Below are 17,597 nucleotides of genomic sequence, written 5' to 3'. Positions count from 1 at the left end.
TTGTCTTGAGGTTTCGGGTTCAACAACACGCATCTAAAAGTCAAAGCTACTGCTGGATGGCAGGGGATACGGCCAAGCGTGCACTACGTGCCGTCTGTCAGAACAATAGAGTGCTACGTGAACGACAACGTACATTGTGCACATGGCGTCACTCCTACAGACGTAAGGTAAATCTTTTTTTTTTAATGAAACATCACTTTGATCTTTTTTGAACAAATGCAATTAGTAATGTGATATTGGGCTTCTAAGCCTTTATAAACCTAATCATTGTAGACATGGTGCTTTGTCCTATAGGGGTTCACCGCTAAAAGGCCTCTTGGAAAGAAAAACAAAATGCTTTCCATTGGGCTTCTCCGCTTGAACCGACTGACCACACTAACCAAAGACTCCATTAAGAGCCGTGGGCAGCCAAAGGTTGCAGGAGCTCAATGCGTCCATCAACATCCAATTGTACTCTTCTTGTTAGACACTGTTCAAAATACACAGTGATACACCAGTGTGTCCATGCTAGGTTAAGAACGTAGATAGCAAGACAGTCTCATGAGAAAAGACAAAACAAAAACAGATGAAACCTCTATGCGGTCGTGGTTGAAACCAGGGTCTCTGGCTGATGTTAATTAAAAATGTGTTGAACCTCTATGTCATATGAGCTTTTGTGTTCGTATTTGACATACAATAATGCTGTTTAATTAATGATCTACCCTGGGTTGTGGGTAGAGGTTTGGGGAGGGTATCATTGACCTACTTATGCTTAGGCATAATGAATAAATGAATACATGAAAGTAATGATTCGGACCACAAAGAAAAATGTAGGATGTATCTTAATTCACGTTTGAATAGGAAGCTTCCAATAGCGGTTACATAACATCTTTCCAAGCCTCCTCTCTCTCTAATGCGAGTGAACTCAAGCAACACAATTTCCCCTCGGATTGTGTGGCTTTGGAGACATTTAAGAAGTGTGTGTGTGTGTGTGTGCGCGAGCGCGTGCGAGAGCGTTGTGCGCGCACACAATCCATTGAAATGGTGCCAACGTTAAGGAGCCCCCTATCCCTCCATTTAAAGTCACTTTTATAATAAGCCTCCAAGATTCGAGGGAGAAAGGGGGCAGTAAAAAGTAATAGAATCAGCAGAGTGGCACAGACACAGGTAATTATGCTAAAAACTCGGTTCACAATGGAAGCTTAGAAAAAAGTCCATAACGTCGGCCCGAGCTCTGCGGTGGTGGGCGTCTTTGTATTGCAAATCCATGGCTGGCGCGAACACGCGTGCGCGCTTGTCCGGGATGATTTGTGTGATGTAATTAGATGTAAAATGTTTTTTAGCGGCCTCTTTAATTGACTTTTTGGCCAGAGTGATTTGTGACCATCGAGCCCGACGTAGCTGCATGCCTTAGTTGTCTACACAGTCAAGGCTGACGAGTTATATGTGAGCGGCTCGATCCGAGTTCGGTTCCCAGTCCAACATCCAGTGGGATCCTTTTCTTTCTTTCTTTCTTTCTTTCTTTCTTTCTTTCTTTCTTTCTTTCTTTCTTTCTTTCTTTCTTTCTTTCTTTCTTTCTTTCTTTCTTTCTTTCTTTCTTTCTTTCTTTCTTTCTTTCTTTCTTTTTAGATCCATCATGGGTGTGTGTTTACGCGCGTGGGTGTGTGCGAGCGTGTGGTCCCTGTTGTCCTCAGCCTGCCCTAATGAGGAGCCCTACATTAACGCGTGTGTGCTTTACGCACTTCGGTGCAGACACCTGGTCTCTCGGGGTGTTCCACATGACGGACGCGCCGACGGTTCCGCCTGCCCCTCCTTCCATATATTAGACATTCTGTCGACCGCCTTAGCATAAGGTAATCCTCATGTGTCATGGGCGCGTCGCCCGGCTACCAATCATCTCAGCCGTGTTTCGGGTGTATCGACACTAGCCGTTAGCTCGGTGCTGTTGTACCGGCTGACTTGTCAGAGGCCCTCAACTGCAGGGAAAGTGATTTATATCTCCTTTAGTCATCAGTTAAACATCCCGGTTCCAAGGATGTGGAGCTCGCCGCCCCCGGGGGACTGGCTCGTTGATCGCAGGTGGAGGACGCGGAGGAGATGCGCGCCACATTGCTAATTTTTGAGGCGAGCATTGGCATGAATGAGCGCTCGTGAGGTTGAGTGTGTGTGTGTGTGTGTGTGTGTGTGTGTGTGTGTGTGTGTGTGTGTGTGTGTGTGTGTGTGTGTGTGTGTGTGTGTGTGTGTGTGTGTGTGTGTGTGTGTGTGTGTGTGTGTGCGTGCGTGCGTGCGTGCGTGCGTGCGTGCGCGCGTGCGCGCGTGCAGGAAAGAAGGGCGAAACTGTCCAGCACACCTCACTTTGCGTGTGTCCCTCATCTTTAAACCCATTCCCCTCCGGTCTGGGTCGGATTCCTTTCCCACCATTCACGTTTTCTCAACGTATTTATCCTCCTCTCACAAGGTTTCCAAGCTCCCCCGCTGAAGATGTAATTAAATGGCCCGGGAAGATTCCCCGCGTTTGGAGGTTGAAGGGATAGATCAGTTATAGATGTCTCACATCCACCGCCTTCTGTGCTGGCAGCCTGGGCCGCAGCACAATTATGAGGCCAACGGGAGATTTGACAAGTCAGTCATTTTACACAGCTTTGAAGTTACGTGTGTGAAATGTACGTGGGTGTTTGTGTGTGCGTGCTTGCGTACGTGGGGGGGGGGGGGGAGGGGGGGTGTTTATGTGTGTGACCCAGAGAGCTTACTCATTCTATTAAAAAGCTTAGCATTACGTCCTTGGTGCTTTTCTACCAGTCTCTCAAAACTAGCATATCTTGCTATGTATGCTACCAATGCTAGAACAGGGCATCACTGACTGCAACAGAGTACTAATGTTGCAGAGACAAAACGACCCTCATAGTTCACGGTTTCCACACTGTGTGGGTGTTCCAGTCTCTCTCTCTCTCTCTCTCTCTCTCTCTCTCTCTCTCTCTCTCTCTCTCTCTCTCTCTCTCTCTCTCTCTCTCTCTCTCTCTCTCTCTCTCTCTCTCTCTCTCTCTCTCTCTCTCTCTCTCTCTCTCTCTCTCTCTCTCTCTCTCTCTCTCTCTCTCTCTCTCTCTCTCTCTCTCTCTCTCTCTCTATGGAGCAGAAACAACTGCTCCACTACAATCACTTAATGTACTCCACTGGCTGCCACTTTACATATGGGCTTTAAACGCTTCAATCGAAAAGGCTTGCTTTTTTTATTGGTGTTCTTTATAGGTAAAGGCCGGTGATGATGTTCAAATGCACTCAGTGATTTGTGTCCTATTGGGGTGGGCTGAAGTTGTCGAGACTATGGGTATGTGGGTGCGTGTGTGTGTGTGTGTGTGTGTGTGTGTGTGTGTGTGTGTGTGTGTGTGTGTGTTTGTGTGTGTGTGCATACAAACGTCACATGTGTGTTTAGCGATGACTGTATGCTAGAGGGGAAGGCATAGCAATCACTATGGCATCTGCGAGAGAGTGAGAGTAATAGAGCAAAGAGAGAGAGAACAGGAGGGAGAGCGAAAGAGAGGGTTAGAGAAACAAATATATTGAGAGAGGGATGGAGACAGACGGGGAGAAGGAGAGAAAGGCTGCAGCGGCTGCGACTCTGTTGAATGCTAATAAGGGTGTTCTCTCTCTCTCTCTCTCTCTCTCTCTCTCTCTCTCTCACTCTCTCACTTACTCTCTCACTCTCTCACCCATGAATACCTTCAAAGACGAAATGTATTGACGTAAAATAATGGAATGCAAGTAGTGTGTTTTCCTGTGAAATGTATTATATATAAGCAACATGCCACAAATGGGCATTTGCACTGCCTATCAAAATAAGAATTAAAATATCAATGGAGATGGATTAATAACACATATGTCCCGACGGGTACACAAGAGTAATTGGGGAATAAACAGATATTTTAACAGCCTGCCAACAGCTCCACCGCACACTAATTCTATCAAGCCTTTCCATCCCCTTGTTACTACTTACAAAATCACTACACAGCTTCCTAACCCCCCCCTCTCTACTTATCTCTCTGCATGTCTCCCTTCTCACCTGTTACTACACTAATAATCTCTCCCACCTCCCTATCTCCCTCCCGCCCTCTTCCTAACTCTCTCCCCTTTCACCGGTTACATAAACATTTCTCTCTCTACCCCCCCCCCCCCCCCCCCCCCCCCATTATCTCTGTCTAACCCCCCTCTCTCCCTCCCTCTCTCCTTTTCTCTTCTCTCGCTGTCTCCCTCCTTACCTGTTACATTAAAAATATCTTTTCTCACCTCACCTCCTTTCTCTCCCCCTCTCCGTCTGTGTCTCTCTCCCGTCTTCCTCCTCACCTGTTACCACGCTAAAAATCAATACCACCCATGAACCCCTCTCTCCCGCCGCCTCGCCCCCTCCCCGTCCCTCCCCTAAAAAAAAAGCATATAATGAAGGACAGGAAGGAGCGGGCGCCCATTAGTAGCTGTCTGTCCATCACGGGTGTCCTCCCAGTTGCATTACCATGACGGCGGTGGGCAGGCCATTGTTATTCTGATGTCAGCGTTCACATTACTTCCGCCACTTGGCTTTTAATGAACATAGGAATGAGATGGCACCAGGCGGAGACTGTGTGTGTGTGTGTGTGTGTGTGTATGTGTGCACGTGTACATGTATGTGTGTGTTCCAGTGCATGTGTGTGTGTGCCCGCGTACGTGTGTGTGCGGGTTTGTGTGCATGTGAGTGTGTGTGCAGGGGCCTGCGCGCGTGTGTGTGCATGTTAAGTGTGTGCGGGTGCGTGCGTGTCTACTTTTGCACATGTATGTGTGTGTGTGTGTGTGTGCTCGCGTGCTTGGTGGCTGGTGGTGGCGGAGGACGTGACGGTGCTGGGCGGGTGACACGCGTCCACAGAGCTAAATGTGGCTGCACTTTGCAGAGCCGGGAGGACTGCTGTTGGGTTAATCAGCCCTTCCTCGTGTAATGACTTGTTGTGGGGGAGCCGACTTAATGAGATTTGATGTTCAATCATTTCCCCGCCGTGATGAGGTTGTCCGCCTTGACTCCGCCCCTCCTGCCCCCCCGCCAAGACGCCCCCGGTGGTGTCTCTCTCGCTCTCTCTGCAACCCCGACGTTTCCTCCCTTGACCACTGTGGAGGCTTCTCCTCTCAAGAGTTACTGTGTCGCGTATTGATCCGGGCTGATTGGTTATTTAATATTTATCTGCCTTGTGGGATCCTGTGGATAAGGGTGAGCGTATTTTACAAGCAAGGGGCCACAAAGTCACGTTTTTAAAATGAGGCTCTACGCTTTGGAACAGTGCCCTAGGAGTGTCTCACTTTCTCCCCCTCTCTATCGCTCCCTCTCCACTTCCCTCTCTCTAGCTCTCTCTCCCCCCCTCGTTTTATCTCCCTCCTCCTCTCTCTCTCCCTCCACCCCCCTCTCTCCCTCCCCTTCTATATCTCTTTCTCCACCCCCTCTCTCACTCTCTCTCTCTCTCTCTCTCTCTCCTCCCCTTCTCTCCTCCCCCCCCCTCTCTCTCTCTCTCTCTCTCTCTCTCTCTCTCTCTCTCTCTCTCTCTCTCTCTCTCTCTCTCCTCCCCTCTCTCTCTCTCCCTCCACCCCCTCTCTCTTTCTCCTCCCCTCTCTCTCTCTCCCTCCACCCTCTCTCTCTCTCTCTCTTTTGCCCTCCCCTCTCTCTCCCTCCCCCAGTCTCTTCCACTCTCCTCCCCTCTCTCTCGCTGTGATTGCTGCACAGCCGTTTTAAGGGCAGGTAATAAGATAGGCAGTTTAATATGGAGGCAGCTATTACATTTTTCAGAAGGCTGAATGAACATGTCCTGGAAACACACAGAACAAAGCGGACCCATACACTGTGCAGAACACACACACACATATCCATTGCCCACTCACGTGCACACAAACACACACACACACACACATACACACACACACACACACACACACACACACACACACACACACACACACACACACACACACACACACACACACACACACACACACACACACACACACACACACACACACACTCACACACACATACGTAGACTCATACATAGACACTCAAGTCAGCTAATCTTAACATGGAGATTGATTCTGCAGCACAGAAATAGGCTTTGGTCCAACAACGGTATATATTTTCAAGTAACTCAACCTTATTATAGTTGGATTGCACTTTCTTTAGATAGATGCACATGTATAGAAAACATCATTTCCCAAGCATAATGTTCCAAGCCATTCCTATGCCATTGCACACACACAGCCACTAATGATATATGTATATGCATTATTGTTTGGCAGAGGGTACCCTTTTTAGAGGTTTTGACCGTACTTATTATTTATACAAAACCACGGATTCACTCTTGAAATTGGGGATAAAAAACACTCCATAATGTCAAGTATGATATAGTTCCGGGCAAATACACACAGAAAGCATGCAGCATCTCCGGGGGAAGTGGAGATGTTCCATTTCAAAGGTAATTATGGATGCACTTGAACCGTTTGTTTTATTTATCTTATAATATCCCCTGTCAGCGAGTTCCCGAAGCCGCCCACCCTCCCCCTACCCGCCCCCTATTGGCCAATTCGACCACTGGATTGCTGACCGTGCACTTGGCACCTGGCCCTGTGTATAACCGCATACATCAAGCCCTAAACACTATGGAGAAACACTCAAATATTTGCCCATGCAGGCTCGGGTATGGCTGTTCTTTGTTGGCCAATATATCCCGCTATGGATACATAGACGGCAGGCATGGGGAACTATATGCGTGTTTTGTAGCGAGTGGCAGCCGTGATTCCTCTTTTGTAGGACTTCTCCGGCCCTTGCTTGGGGCCAGTGTGCCAGTCCTCTTTTCTTTGCCTCTCGCCGAGGGCAGTGCAACTACCTCTAAGTGCCCCAGTATGTCGAATGCTTCAAAAAGAAGTTTGTGTTAATACTTCATGCTGAGTGGGGGTCATGAATATGAAATAAAGACACTGCACCAAAAAAGAAGAAAAAAAGGCATGATTGAAGCAGCTCACATGTCACATTCCTGTGTTTGATTACAACGCGGGGATGTAAATGTGGGCTCTATTGTCAGGGATCTACGTAAAACGGCAATCTAGCGCAGCGACAGCAGATGGTTGACTGGGTTTTCATGTCCCAGTTTCATATTGACACTTCTTTTTTTCTTTTTTCCTTTTCCTGTGTTCGCAAGTCAGGTCTGTTCAGTGGGTCAAGATTAGTGGTGTTGTTCAGACACATCGTGGACAGCTCCCCGCACACAGACACACACACACACACACACACACACACACACACACACACACACACACACACACACACACACACACACACACACACACACACACACACACACACACAGACACACACACACACACACACACGTCATGGTGGATGTGGGGCTGAACTCCACGCCTGAGGCCACAAGGAACTATTGGTTTATTGACCTGCAGAAAATCTTTGCCAGTGGCCTCCTATTCCCTCTCCCTGCATGATCGAATAATTATGACTGAGTCCTGAGACGATGGCGTCTTATCAGGCCTCTTAATAGGCACACACACGCTAGACCCCCCTTTGCTTTAGCCATTGTTGTTCTCTCTCTTGTACTGCATTTTTATCCCTGTGAAAAAAGACAGATGTAGTAGACCATGAACACAGGTCCAGGCAAGAGGAGATTGGATGTAGTACAGCCCGGAACCCAGTTGCCACTTTTCACCTGAAAGAGTTGAATGGATGATTGAGTTCTTGTTGGTCGACATGACAGCCGTAGCCCTTATATAAGAACACAACATCTGTTCTGTTCAATAATTGGATCTTCAGCGCCGTGTTTGAATGTCTCCCCATAGGTCGGGCCTGTTCCATCATCACAGAAACAAGTGGGACATTATAGGCATCAGCAATTTCCCGGCTCCCCCGGCTCGGTAAGTCGCCAGCCGCCCTAATGCTTATGTTTTCAGTGTTCTTCTGTAATCGAGTCTGCCCTGTTTCAAAAAGACCCGACACCCTAAGACCCCACCGCAGTGAGAATTCCAAAATAAGCTACCTGTGGATGAGCACCACTGAGTCCCCCACCCCTCCGGTTTGTGTTTATTCTCTCCATGTGCCCGCTGAGAAACGTAGGCAGATCCCATGAGTTAAGGAGGGCATTCAAACCAGGGGGAAATATTTGTGGTGGCATCGCGCCGAAGCGCCGAAACCGGAGCAATTAGCTAGTCCTGCGGTATGTCGCCCTCAGGCTTCCACCACAATGCCGCTGGCAGCTTCCCTCTCCGCGATTGCTCAGGGAGAGCCGAGAGGTCCGGAGCTACAACCCAGGAGTCCTGGCACTGGCACCGGGTTTAGATTCCCCTTTCACAGGCTCGCGCTCTCAGGGCCGGCCGGGCGCATTCCCGCTGGCATAATTAGATAAACCGACACAAAGACATCAGTCTCGCTAATTTGTGTTTGGGGCGAGGTGTTCACCCGCGCCCAACCTATTACCCAAGTGCTGTTTGAATAGAGACACAGGGAATTCATCTTGGGCGTCAAGGTGGTCTTCCGAAGGCTGCGATCTCATCCCCCCCTGACGACGACGGAGTGATTCTGCAATGGAAAGAGAATAACAAACAATAACAAAGGGAAAGAAAAAAAACCTGGGAAACTATTAAGGAATTCTGTCTTTGGTGGATGATTTATGGAGGAGCACTTTGATTGATATGCTGTATCCACGTTCCCGGAGCCAAATTCCTATTTATTTCTCTCATCCACTTGGGTTGAAGGAGGCTGTTTGAGACCCAGGCATGGTGTTTGACAGCCACAATGTCAAGTTGCTTTTATTGCAGCTTTGGAGCCTAAGCCCAGTGGTGTTTCCTTGGGATCACAGCCACGCTAGGAATGATGAATGTTTGGATCCGCTTCAATGCCTAATGTGAGTCATTGAAGTAGAGGAGGAAAAAAAAGAGACTATTCCTTGGGGGACATAAATTCTCACATGATATTAAGTGAAATGTAAGGTTTGAGAGGATCTCATCGCATGATGACACGAGGAACTAATGTAAAATATAGGTTGGTATAATTAAAGGGCTGGGCCGCCCGTGAAGCAGAGAAATATTTAGGAGAAGGTTGTAAGATACTTACATTCCAAGGGATGTACAAAGTTCCTCTTGCATTTTTTAACAGCCGAAACGGCTTCGAACCAGGGGCTACAAACCAGGCCATGGGTTAATGATGTGCAGATTTGGAGCGTGAACCTAACATTATTTAACACCCCAGCCAGACACCCTTAAGAAATACCCAAAACAAAATGGGTCTTTCAGCGTTTGTGTGGCTGTTGCATCACATGGGCCCTTTAATCTCTGCTAAATATATCAACGGTGCAAACGGATCTGTGCACATTCAAATCTCCTCGCACCAACCTTCTGCCTTTTATCTGCAGTATTGGTGCACTCTTTTCTCCCCCAATTTTTTTTTTTAAAGGACTCTGAGAACTCTCATCTGCATTTATATAAGCAGCCATGAAAGCTGGATTCTCGCCTTTTTCTCGCTTTGCCCCCCCCCCACACACACACACACACACTCCCCTGTTGGACAGTCTTGAAGAATCGGAATAGGATTGAGTTGCTGGCATAAGCCACCTAGTCCTCTGAGACTGCAGCTGCATAAACAATGCTTTATTTCACGTGCGCGTAACTTTTACTCGCGGGCTTCACGGTTGGACACAGAGAGAGTTGCTGAGTCAAACCCTCACACTTTCTGTGTCATGGTAACTGTAACTTAGCAATTGTAAAACCTCCTGTTTCGCGCAAAGACCTACAGCGAAATGTCACTCATTTTCATCGATTTACCCTTCAAACGCAGCGTGCGCTGGAACAAAAGAACTGCACCGCGTACCACCCGATGAATATTGATAACGCTGATTAAAAGTGAAGTAATATTTTCCAAGACATCATTTCTGGCATATGCTTTTTTGTTTTCTCTTAGAAAATTCAGTTTTCCTACAATGTCAAGGTAAGTGTGGGACATGAACACCAGTATAAAACCAGTATGAACACCTCACCTATCTGAAGGACCCGTGGAAAAGTGGAAAAGAGAGACCCTCCCTGTTTCCCACCCATGGGCAGCATCTCTTTGTTTCTCTAGTTATTTCAGAAGCGGCAAATCCTGTGTCAAGGCCAAAAAGTAATAGAAACGTGCGCACGCACACATGTTCAAGCGCACACACATGCATCAACGGCTGTGCAGACATAGACTTTGCTTTGATTTGGACAGACAGACAGACACACACACACACACACACACACACACACACACACACACACACACAAACGCACGCACATGCACACACGCACACACCGGTGTGCGGACATCATTTGCTTTGATACGGATGGACACACGCAACTCACACACACGTGCACAAACGCACTCGCGTACACAAGCCCACACGCACGCACATGGCTGTGCAGACACATACTCTGCTTTGATTCGGACAGACACCCACAACACACACAGACGCATGCATACACATTCCTTCGACTTGCCTCAGCCCTGAGGCAGAGTGTGGTTCATATACTTTGTCAGAGTTTGAGTGGGTCTCAAAAAATAATGGCTTGGCATCCCAGGGTGTGTCTGTGCTGTCCTTAATTGGAGTCTTTTCTCTCATGTCTCTCATCACACTCCCGCGTTCTCACTTGAAATCACCACATCAAAAGGCTATGAAATCTCCTTTCCTGCGCTGTAAACCCCCCGACAAAAGAGCAATCTGCTGTATGCTGCCCATCGCCGTGGACTAAGATGAGAGTTGACGATAGAGGTGATAAAAGTTGTTCTTAAAAAGAACGGTTCCCGTTTAAAAGCCAAGCATACATTATGTGGCTCCTCACAGAACAATATTATGTTGTTTTTTTTTACCGAAAAAATAATTACTGGGATACCGTCGTCTGCTGTGCCTTAAAAAACATAGCCCCCTGTATCGGTGGTCCATGCGTGCACACACACGTCCACATGCACTGTCATTCGTTATAACGCAGTGTATTTTCAGAGCCTCACTTCGGCACCGAGGGAGCAGAACAGAGCTTGACTGTAAACAGACCTTGTGTGACAAACCATCGGTTCACTCGCTACTGCGCCAATGTGATTTGACATGTGCCCTTTAATCCTCAAACATTTGTTCATTATGTAACCCCCGGCTAGCATATTATCTCACTCTCTCCATTGACCTAGTAATAGCTCTGAGTACCACTAGTTAGATTAATGCTATGACTGTGAGGGGCCACTGAAACCAAATCGGTATGAAAACGATCATGACTCTGCTCTCCATGCAGATAGGAAGTCCCTAAATATTATGCATGCAGGGCTGTTTCTGACCTTCTGGGGGCTCCAGGCCACGTCCAAACAGCCCTCGCTCCAGCCCACATCTGACTCCCACATGTAACAAACCCCTTTCTCAATTTTCATAAATTCTGAATTATATATATATATATATATTTATATGGCCAAAAAAACGATTCCCTCCCAATTCCCCCACCCATACCATTGGGACTTGCTTTCACTTATTGAAATTGATCTAAGGAGCCAAGTCACCTCCAAAGAATTTACAGAAATTATTTAAAGAGATCCCCTTGCTCAGGGACCCTAACCCCTCACTTTAACTGCATATAGATAGCAACAGCCCTGTATGTTATGGCTAGCGTTAGAGCAGTTGTTGTTTTTGCTGCAATTAAGTCCTGAATAAAAATAAAAACCTTTATTAACCAACATATCAGTGAATAATAATGACCCCACTGTGATGATAATTAATCCTGTTTCCCAAGGTCAGGGTCACCTCCTCTACTCAGATCTGAATAATGTCATGACTTGCTGTCGGAAGCAACCAGTATAGATCATTTTATTTGTGGTTCCTTTTTACATTAAATAACTTAGGTGTAAATAACGGCCCGACGGAGCCATTAGAGCCATATGGCTCACGCACCACACCTCGTTGAGCCATCCCAAACACATATTTGTTCTTTCCGTCACCTGCGAAGAAAAATGAATGGTCATGATTCTGTCCGCTCGAGTGTGAAATTGCTCCAGTGTTTGGCAGATCGGCGTGGGTTAATGCGCCCTCGCAGGCTCTTATAATTAATTTCCCACGCAAAAGCACCTGCCTGCTGGCTGGCTAGCCTGGCCAGCCATTCACACGTAGCGTAGTAGCCGCCGCCACCGTCTCGCAACCGCCACTTAACAATAACAAAAGACTTGCGAGGGCGCTCCTGCGACCGAATCTGTTTAAAGAGAGGTGGGAGAGCGGGAAAAACCCAGAGAGCCAATGAACCAAATGAGTCCGCCTACCCACGGCGGGACCCAGCACGCCGTCACCCGTGGCCGAGATTACTTTATTTAGTGTTTAGCCGTTGTTTAGCCTGAGGGGGTGGTGGGGGAGCAGGTGGAGCGGGGGGGGGGGGGGGGGGAGGGGGGTTCACTGGCTATGACCGCTCACCCATTGAACCCCGGCCGTGTGGGAGACCGCTGTCGCCTGGTGTGATGCCAGCAGCGCCACACACACCACGCGACCACACGGTGTTGTCACGTGGGGGAGATGTCATCTATGCTCTGTTCCTGCTGCTGTAAGCACTGCTTGCTTTATCACCTTTCTCTTTAATCTGTAATTCATTGGCAGTGTGCTAAACCCTGAAACCCTTCTCTCCTTCTCTCTCTCTCTCTCTCTCTCTCTCTCTCTCTCTCTCTCTCTCTCTCTCTCTCTCTCTCTCTCTCTCTCCCTCCCTCCTCCCTCTATCTCTCGCCAGTGGGATGGTTGTGGTGTGGGGCTATCGGACATTGCGCTATACTCGGCCCTGGTAATTGTCCATCAAAAGCCCTGTGTTCCATGCGGCCCTCCTCGCCTGTCTCTCTCCTCTCTTTATGTTTTCATCCTTGGCCCCCCGGTCTCTTTCAGCGCCACTGAACTCCTCAGGTGCATCGTGGTCTAAACTGCCTGCCAGCCCTTTCCCAAGGTTCTACCCTAGCACTGGACCACCAACGCAACAGTGCTGCACTCACAGAAACACAGTTTCAGCCACTCTTACACTCGATCAGGCGATTGAAATATTTTGCCGGCTAACGCCATGGGTGAAAATCAATCAATTACTAGGGTGAGTCTCATGGTTAATTCGGAATGTGTTGGCCTGCACATGCCTCCGAATGTTGCCAATATAGTTATTATCGTAAGACTCTCCATTCACACCCCGCCTTCCCTCGTACTCTCTCTCTCTCTTTGTTTCTCTCTCTCTCTCTTGCTCGCTCGCTCTTGCTCTCTGTCACACTTTCCGACTTCAACTTCAACTCTCTCTCTCTCTCTCTCTCTCTCTCTCTCTCTCTCTCTCTCTCTCTCTCGTTATGAATGCTTGGTTGCGTGTCTTACCCAGTGTACTGTAAATTACTTCAATAGCAATCTGTGGAAGGGCTTGGAAGTGTTGAGCCCTCCCTTCTGCTGCTCATCCTTCCCTGGCCGTCCCCTGAGGGATGGGGGGCGGCTTGTCTCGGCCTCCCCAGAGGCTATGCGCCCAGCCCCAGGCCACGCCGACAGAATAGGTCCACGGTGGAAATGCACTTTTGTTGATTTTTTTTCTCTGTTCCTTTCTTGAACTATTTCTTTCTGTAAACAAGTCTGTACTGTCGCTGAGGTGTCATGATGTCCCCTGCGGGCTTTATTTTCTTTTTTGGTCTGTCACTAAACATCAACAAACGGTTGAAAACTGTAAATACAAGTTATTTTCGGGTTTTATTCGTACTCTATTTTCACACTTTGTTAATCACACGTTGTCTACTGCGAAAGGTGAGGTTCTCTGAAGAGACGTTGGGGGATTGGGGGGGGGTGGAGATGGAGACTGTTATCTGACACTGTTCACTTCAAATGGATAACACCTCACTGGTAAACGGGCCCAAATTAGTATGTTTAGCCTTGATTAAACACCCCTCTCTGGTAGAGCCAGCCTTTGTTTGGTCCGGGAGCCTGCAGCAGGGGCCAGGAGTCCATTTGGAGAGGGAAGGAACACACTGTGTTTATGTGTTGTGCTATTCATAGAAGACGGTAGCACGGGCAAGGCAATGTTAGGAAATGACAATACACTCGGAATGCTTCTCATTATTTCCTGACATTTGCACTTTCTGCCGCTACAATGTAATGCTGGAGTGCGGGGGCCGGGCAACCGCGCAGCCCGAGACATAAATAAAGGGAAGACAGGAGAAAATGGAAATTAGATAACTATAGGATTCGAGAAAGGCTTTGGCGGTGTATGGCAACAGGCTATGTATGGATGGTTTAATTCTCTAAATGGCTGCCCATTAAGACTTTCGCAAGAACAGAGAAAGGGTGTGGCAGGTTAGGTTAAGTGCAGAAAGTGCCGAAGGTGCAGAAGCTAAACTCGCAGCGTAACAGATGGCTTGCGGATCAGCTAGCAAGGCCAGACTGCAACAGATCCATATGGTGGCTCTATACCTGAAGGAGTGGGTGATTCAAATTCAAATCGACACACACACAAGTGCTTTCTTCAAGTGCTAAGTGGTTTTTGGCGGGAGCTCTAAACACATCGTATGTGTCAGATCTATGGGGCCGGAAAAAAAACACAGAAAAACAAAACCCTTATACCGTTATCAGCGTTTATGAGTCATCTTGCTCGATCTTGAGTGGCGACATTGGAGTGTTTTTATTGCCCCGGCGTTATGTGTTTGCATTTCACCGTAGCCCTAGTTAAGTTTCCGCCTCTCTCTCCCGGGTGCGACCGTTCTGCCCCCATCTGTCCGCCGCTCGGTGGAGCCTCTGTAGTGGCTCCTCTTGGACTCTACTTGACATTCGCTGCGCGTGCTTCAACCACTGCAGCTCTCCGTGCTTCCTGCAAGAAGCGTTCCTTTTTTTTAAAAAAATGTGGTTGTATAAATAAGTTTTTTGGTAATAATTACATTGTGAAATACATTTCAGTTATGGTTGGATTTTTAAACGCTGGTCCCGTTAAACGTGGGTTTTGCGGAGAATAGTTAGTAGTTGCATGTTGGAGTACTCAAATATTCCGTTGTGTTGCTGGTAGAGATGTGTTGCATATTGCATATTGCATTTGGCACAAAAAGAAATACATTGCTGCATGTTTCCCATAATAATGTGAGCGAAGTGAATTAAACAGCACGGCAGAGGAGATTTGCGCATTGGCAAGGATATTGCTACTATGAATACTTAAAAACCTACAATTAGCTTACATATATGCCTACAGATATGAATGTGTTTATGCAGATGGGCGACTCTTCGATCTCATGGAGAATTGTATATCTACTGTTCATTAAAGTTAATGTTTTTTGTATTGAGGGCATGATTTTAATAATTGTGTCGGCGGGGTGATGAAACTGTGAATAAATGACGTACTGTCTGCTACTGTGATCTTGTTCAACACAAGCAACCAGTGATAACAGAGCAATCAGAAGCAATTAATTGGACATGGATTTGCATAAAGAGCAGTCAATTTACATAATACAGGCATAGCACTAGTCATATGAAGACGGTTTTGCCCTCTTGACACGGTAAAAGGCTCAAGCAATGGCAAGTTGTGTTGGGAAATGATTTTAGAGTTTATATCTACCAGTCCGACTTTGGCATTGGTCTTTGTTATTTAGAAGAAAATTAATAAAACAAGAACATTAATAAAATGCAGTCTGTATTTTTTAGGATTAAAGATGAATAACCTTGGTGAGAATCTTTTTTACCATTATTTTGCATTGAGTCTGTGTCTTTTTTATATTTATAGTTTCCTCTCTCCCGCCCCAAAAAAAGTAGCTTTGCTACTGATGGAGCAACAGACCAATTCCTCTTAGCAACAGTCTCTTCCTGTTGCCGTGAGAAAGTAGGGCAGAGAGGGGGAAGGCAGCCCACGAGGCCCCCCCTGACATCACAGCACTGAAAGCTGCGAGTCCATGATCGGAAATTCCCAGGGAATTGTTATTGAAAATATATATTAATCTCTGCCTACGCTGCATCGACGTGCTATTGTGCAAACTGCTTGTCATGTCTGCACGGCTGTGGCATTAGTGTAAACTGCGTCGTGGCGTGCCATACGACAGCTAAGCGGGCACAAGAAGAATACCTCAGAGACTGGCGGCGAACCTTTAAAATCTCTGAGACGTGTCTGCCGACTGGCTTCTAGCGCGGGCGTGCCGGCTTGTGCGATACAAACCGCCCCCCCCCCCCCCCCCTCAACGTAAATTGGAAAATAATGTCTCACCTGAGGGACATAAACAGCTGCAGAATTGACACTGATGGCAGCCTGGGCGGCAGGTGAACGCGTTCTACAGTCGATCCCGCAAAACGGCGAACGACGAACACAAAATGTATTAATCACGGGGGCGGACGACGCCGATTGTGATTGGTATGCATTGGCTGCGACAACGGCTGCAACAACGGTGGCAGCGGCGGCGAATCTTGGCGCCGTAATCGACGTGCGCCCGCCGAAGAGAAGAGGGTGGGGTTGGGTGGGTAGAGGGGAAAGAGAGGGTGGTGGTAGGAGGGGGTGGGTTCTGAGAGCAGCGCCCGGCCTGGGCTCCGTTCCTCATCTGTCTTCACCCAACAAGCGTGTCATTTGGATCCAGCCTTAAATAAATCATATCTGTTTATATCGAGCAGTGATCTGATTGCGGGGAGCTGGAGGAGAAGTGGTTGGGGGGGGGGGGATTGGCGGGTGGGGGTAGGGGTGGGGGAGAGAAGGAGAGGGAGGGGGAGGGGGCTGGCGGCACAGGAGGAGGTGGAGGAGGGCAATACTGATCCAACAAAATGTAATTCTATGACTCCTCCTGTCACATCGAGTTGCTTTGTCCATTTAGCCTAAAGCTAGCGCTTCTTCGAGGAAGAGGAGGAGGAGGAGGAGGAGGGATCGGGAGGGGGGGTGGGGGGGGTAATAGTCGTACCAGCCCTGGCTGCCACTATCCAACCGAGCAAGCCCCCCCACCCCCCCCCCCCCCCCCCCCCGCCACACGTCGCCCAGTTTACAGTTAGCGCTGAGGGAAGTCGTGTCGGCCGGCTGATGAGCCCGGACCCCGCAGCCGTCTCCGCCAAAATAAGAGCCCCATGACTGATTTATAAGACGCCTCAATAGGATTGAATGGTCAGGGGGGCATCAGCGTGTCGGCTGTGTCATTGAAGCCATTGTTGGCCAGTTCTACAGATAACTGATTTGTCGCAGTGGCTCTGATCACGTGTGTGTGCGTGTGTGTAGATGGCTTTATGTATTCATGTGGGGGAGCTGGAGCCCCGTGCTGCTCAGCAGGATGTGTTGTGCCACACAGGGGACTACGTGCAGGTGGAGTTCGCTAAGCTGCCGAGGATGACAACGTTGTCTAGGTGTGGCCTTGACTCGCTGGCCCCGACCACATTGTGTGTTCAGCGGTTACGCAAGCTCCAAACGCCTACACACAAACGCACACTCGCACACGTGGCCTCGCACTCGCACGGAGATGGAGACACAGTTCCCATGCGCACACTCTCACAGAAACACAAACCCGCGAACACTGTGTCACAGACACGCAAGTGCACAGTTCCTTTTTCTGCTTCTCACACACATTTCTTTTTGTCACTTCCGTTTTTTCGAGCACACACCCCTCCTACACACATTCACACACA

This window comes from Gadus morhua, chromosome 10 (genome assembly GCF_902167405.1).
Source record: "Gadus morhua chromosome 10, gadMor3.0, whole genome shotgun sequence".
NCBI lineage: Eukaryota > Metazoa > Chordata > Actinopteri > Gadiformes > Gadidae > Gadus > Gadus morhua.
The sequence above is the reverse complement of the archived record's forward strand: the minus strand, read 5'-3'. Positions refer to the sequence as shown.